The sequence below is a fragment of the Orycteropus afer genome, unplaced genomic scaffold (genome assembly GCF_000298275.1).
Source record: "Orycteropus afer afer isolate SDZICR_OR568_19922 unplaced genomic scaffold, OryAfe1.0 scaffold00358, whole genome shotgun sequence".
NCBI lineage: Eukaryota > Metazoa > Chordata > Mammalia > Tubulidentata > Orycteropodidae > Orycteropus > Orycteropus afer.
In genome coordinates, this window is record NW_006921945.1 from 3,122,883 (window position 1) to 3,128,869 (window position 5,987).

Sequence of the window (5,987 nt, forward strand, 5' to 3'; positions counted from 1 at the left end):
TGCACGTCCATAAAGGGGGTGTGGGAGCATCGTCATCACTGTGTGACAAGGACGTGGGGTGCTGGAGACCACTTGGTGTCCTTCTGCCGTGGAACGGGGAGGTGAGCTGCCGAGGGAGCACTTGACGGAATCCTATGCAGTGGCTAGAAGCTCCAGACGATTTGTATCACAATGAAGATCCCAGCCAACTGCAGTCACGCCATTGCCAACTCCTGGCACCACGTGTCAGAATGGAACCGCACTCCAGTCCATGGGGTTTAGAGTGGTGCGTTTTTGGTCAGGAGATCACCAGGCCTCATTTCCGTGGACTTCTGGGTAGACCCCTACCTCTAACCAAGACAGATTTGTCCGTGCTTCTGGCAGTCCATGGTAGGTATTTTCATATTCTTTGACAACACTATAGTTTAAATGCATCAACTCTTCTTCTGTCTTCTTACACTGTCCAGCTTTTACATGCATATGAGGCAATTGAAGATACCATGGCTTAGTTAGGGTGGGTGCACCTTAGTCCTCAAAGTGACATCTTTGCTTTTTAACACTTTAAAGATCTTTTGCAGACGATTCGCCCAATGTAATACGTTGTCTGATTTCTTGACTGACACTTCCATGGGCACTGGTTGTGGATCCCAGTAAAATGAAATCTTTGACAACCTCAGTCTTTTCTCCACTTACCATGATGTTGCTTGTTAGTCCAGTTGTGAGGATTCTTCTTTTATGTTGAGGTGTAATTTCAGCTCAGCGACCCTATAAAACACAGCAGAATTGCCCCACAGGGTCTCCTAGGCTGAAATCTTTACTGGGCGGGTCAACAGCTCGCTCTCCTTCAGGATAGCTGGTGGGTTTGAACAGCTGACCTTCTGGTTAACAGCTGAGCACTCAATCATTGCACTATCAGGGCTCCTTAGCTGTATGATTAGACCTTAAAAACACAACCGAGTGGAAACAGTAAGCAGCTGGATGGGAGCAAATTCATGCCAGTTAATGAAACCTCAAGTGATACTGCTACGTCACATTTTATAAGGGCGTGTACAGGCACCTGACATGGTTGCCTGGGGGTTTTGCTACGAGTCAGAATTGATGTGATGAATCTGGGTAACAGTTCAGGAAGCACTTGGGTCACTACAAGTTGATGCTTGTTTTCACTCAACTTCCCCTTCATTTATTGATGACAGTGTTGTTGTTGTTGTTAGATGCCATCGAGTCATCTCCGAATCATAGCGACCCTATGCACAGCAAAATGAAACATCCCCGGTCCCGAGCCAGCTCCATGATTCTTGTTACGCTTGAGCCCATTGCCGCCTCTACCATGTCAATCCACCTCGTTCAGGGCCTTCCCCTCTTTTGTCGACCCTCCACCTTACCAAGCATGTCATCCTTCTCCAGGGAATGGTCCCTTCTGATAACATGAGATGAAGTCTGGCCATTCTTGCCTCCAAGGAGCATTCTGGCTGCACTTCCTCCAGGACAGACCTGTTAGTTCTTTTAGCAGTCCATGGTACTTGCAGCATTCTCTACCAGCACCACAATTCAGAAGCATCCACTCTTCTTCGGTCCTGCTTATTCATTGTCCAGCTCTCACATGCATATGAGGCAACTGAAAATATCATGGCTTGTGTCAGGTGCACCTTAGTCCTCAAGGAGACATCTTTGCTCTTCAGCACTTGAAAGAGGTCCTTTGTAGCCGATTTGCCCAGTGCTATACGTCGTCTGATGTCCTGACTGCTGCTTCCATTGGTGTCGATTGTAGAACCAAATAATGTGAAATCTTTGACAATTTCAATCTTTTCTCCATTTATCGTAATGCTGCTTATAGGTCCAGTTGTGAGGATTTTTGTTTTCTTTATATTGAGATATAATCCATACTGCAGACTTTATTCTTCAATCTTCATCAGTAAGTGCTTCAAGTCATCCTCACTTTTAACAAGCAAAGTTATGTTGTCAGCATATCGCAAGTTGTTAATGATTCTTCCTCCAATCCTGATGCCACGTTCTTCTTCATATAGTCCAGCTTCTCGGATTATTTGCTCAGTGTACAGATTGAATAAGTATGGCGAAAGGATACAACCCTGACACACTCTCTTCTTGATTTTAAACCATGCAGTGTTCCCTTTTTCTGTCTGAATAATAGCCTCCTGGTCTATGTACAGGTTCCTCATGAGTACAATTAAGTGTTCTGAAATTCCCATTCTTCTCAATGTAATCCACAATTTGTTATGATCCACACAATTGAATGCTTTTGCATAGTCCATGAAACACAAGCAAACATTTTTCTGGTATTCTTTGCTTTGAGCCAAGATCCATCTGACATCAGCAATGATATCCCTCACTCCATGTCCTCTTCTGAATCCAGCCTGCACCTCTGTCAATATACTCTGTTCTCTGTTCTCTGTCAATATACTGCTACACCCATTTTTGAATTATCTTCAGTAAGATTTTACTTGCATGAGATATTAATATTGTTCAATAATTGATGACAGTGGCTCTGCTGTAATAATGAAGCCCACATGGAGAAGGATCCGGAAGGCAGAACCACAAATGATGGACATCTTTCTCTCCTGCTGGCCTCCAAGGAAGGAGCAGTTGTTTGGATTTCATCTTGTTTAAAGGAGAGCAATTCACAGAATGCCTGAACCGGGAGGTGATGGGGCAGAAACTACACATGATGCCCTTGAGTGTCTCCTAAGAATCTCACAGAGCTGGAGGGGCCCTCAGACTCCAGCGGCGCTCTGAACCTCAGCATACTGCAAAGAGCCAAGTGGAATCGTCTCATGGAGCCCCAATATATAAGAGGTAAGAGCCACTGGTGAGGGTGTGGAGAGACTGGGACCCTCAGACACTGCTGATGGGACTGTCAAATGGTGCAACCTCTCAGAAAACAGTAGGATACTTTCTTAAAAAGCTGGAAATAGAAATACCATGTGATCCAGCCATCCTACTACTAGGCATATTTTGTAGAGAAATAAAATCTGGGACACAAAAAGATATTTGCACACTCATGTTCATTGTAGCACTATTCACAATAGCAAAAAGATGAAAACAACCTAATGTCCATCAACAGAGGAACGGATCAACAGACTATGTACATAAACATAATGTAATACTACGCATGTTAAAGAACAATGATGAATCTGTGAAACATCTCATAACATGGTTGACATTAGAGGCCATTACGCTGAGTGAAATTAGTCAATCATGAAAGGACAAATATTGTATGAGACCACTATTATAAAAAGTCAAGAAAAGGGTTTCACATAAAAAGAAATCTTCTTTGATGCTTATCAGGTAGGTGTGGAACAGAGAGTAAACCACTAACTAGAGGGGAGACAATAAAATAAAATAAAGGCAAAAGCCATGCCGCCACCTGACTCATCCTGTGGCAGTTTGCATGTGGCTGAGATGCTGGAAACTATGACACAGGTGTTTCACATCCCAGCAGGGTCACCCATGGAGGACAGACTTCCATGGTGCTTCCAGATCAAGGCAGACTGAAGAAAGGCTGGCTCGGAGATGTGATCTGCCTGGAGCCTTCCCTGTTGGTGCTGGGGGCAACTGGAGCCTATGCTATGGGTCACAGGATATTGTCTGAGACCTCAACTTCCTTCCTGTGGACCTGTTATCAGGAGGGACCAATCACTGGAGAAGGACACCATGTTTGGTGAAGTGGAGGGCCAGCGAAGGCAAGGGACACCCTCAGCAAGATGATCTGACACAATGGGGTGACAATGGATTCAACAGCGGTGACCATGGAGACGGCGCAGGACCGGGATCTGACACAACGGGGAGACAATTGATTCAACAGCGGTGATCATGGAGGTGGTGCAGGACCAGGTATCGTTTCATTCTGTTACACACAGGTGGGCATGAGTTGGAGCCGGCTTATGGCAACTAACAACAAAGGGCCATCATGTCTCTTTCACCAAGTGGGTCTCATGGCCACCCCCACGTCCAGGCAGCACTTCAAATTACTCAATGTGGTTTTGCAAAAGAGTTTGAAACCACTATTACATTTTCCACTTGGAAAACTGATATCCCGTGGGATAAAGGGACTAGCTTTTGTCCACTGCCTGGAGGTAAAGCTTACTCTAGCTTCTCTTTTTTTTGACTGTTCTTGCCACTTTGTCGTTTTTTTTTTTTTTTCAAAACTGTTTGCAGACATTAAATCAAAATGCTGTTGTTGTTATGTGCCATGGAGTCAGACCCGACTCTTAGCGACCCCTTCTTGGGTTTCCAAGGTGGTATCACTACAGAAGTAGATTACCCAACCTTCCTTCCAAGGAGTGGCTGGTGGGTTTGAACTGCCAGCCTTCTGGTTAGCAGTCAAGTGCCTTAGGCACTGTTCTGGTTACCTAGTGCCACTCTGACAGGAATATACCATAAATGGGATGGCCTTAACAAACAGGAGTTTATTCTTACAATTTGAAGGCTTTAAGTCCAAGTTCAAAGTGCCAGGCTCTAGGGGCTGGGTGAAAGCCCCTCAACCTTGGGGTCCAGCTCTGCCTCCAGCTCCTGGCCCACTGAAGCTAGAGGTGTTTCTTTACTCAGACAGCTGCTGGCTGCTGAGGCTGAGAAGCCCAAGGTTGACAAATAAAATGGCATAGTCCTGATGTTACCAAACCACACGGCAAGCCATTAACTGAAGTTCACTGTAAGTCCCAAGGTCGGCAGAGCATAGCAAGCTGCTGAGCAACGACATGGCTACGTGCAGGGTGCAGGGTCCAAGCGTGCCGTGCCGTAAGGCTAGAGACCATTCCCAAAGCTGCTCCTTATCTACAGGAAGCAGACCACCTTCCCTAAGGCAGCTACTCAGCTGCTTGCAGCAGATCCCACCATGGAGTTGATTACCAGTCTCATCATGCGGAATACTGTATCCAGCTGCCCAGCCACTCAACCAGGCCTAGCCAAGGGGACACACAAACATAACCACCACAGGCACTAAAATGCTAGTTAATTTTAATCTTTCCATCTGCAGGGCAGCAAAGCACCACATGTTGTGGAAACCTTTGCCTGAATTTCTAAACAGGTGAAGCACATCTGAGCGTGTATGTCAATGGCCCTGCACCAGGCGGGACACAGACACTGTACGTACTCCATCATCCCACACTCAGAACAGCATATGCGCTGTGTTGCACTGATTTAACAGCTGAGAGAAATGGCCTGCAGCTTCGGAGGCAGCAGGGTGCGCTGGGCCGACCCTCAGTTTCCATTGCCAGGAAATTTCTCTCCATTTTCTGACAGAGCAATTGGGCAGCTTGGAGTCATTCCACCTCTAGAAAATGTTTCCCTTATTTTAGGCGCTGCTCATGTTACTATTTAGAATGTGTCCAATGTAAATACGTGTTTCCTCACAAGGGACAGATGTTGTTTCCTAAAGAAGTCCCCTGTCCTTTCCTCCTCCTGCTGACCCCTTAGATTCCTCCAGAATGCCCACCCTGGTAGAGTTCACAGCAACAGCTTGTCCCGTGCTACGTGGTGATGACTGTTTGCTGGGGGAGCAGTGACCGGATGGTTGGATCCCTGGAGGTTGGTTAGTTCAACTATCTGGGCACTAATGGAGATTCTGAATACAGTGATGACCATAAATGCATCTAGGGCAAGGACTCATCCATCCATCCCCCCAAACCCATCCACTCATCTACCATCCATCTACCCACTCACCCCTCCACCTGTCCATCCACTCATCCACCCACTCACCCCTCCACCCACCCATCTCCCCATCCATACCTCCACCACCCATCTCCCCATCCATTCCTCCACCTGTCCACCCACCCGTCCATACCTCCACCCACCCATCTCCCCATCCATTCCTCCACCTGTCCACCCACCCATCCACCCACTCACCCCTCCACCTGTCCACCTACCCGTCCATACCTCCACCCACCCATCTCCCCATCCATTCCTCCACCTGTCCATCCACCCACTCACCCCTCCACCTGTCCACCCACCCACCCACACCTCCACCCACCCATCTCCCCATCCATTCCTCCACC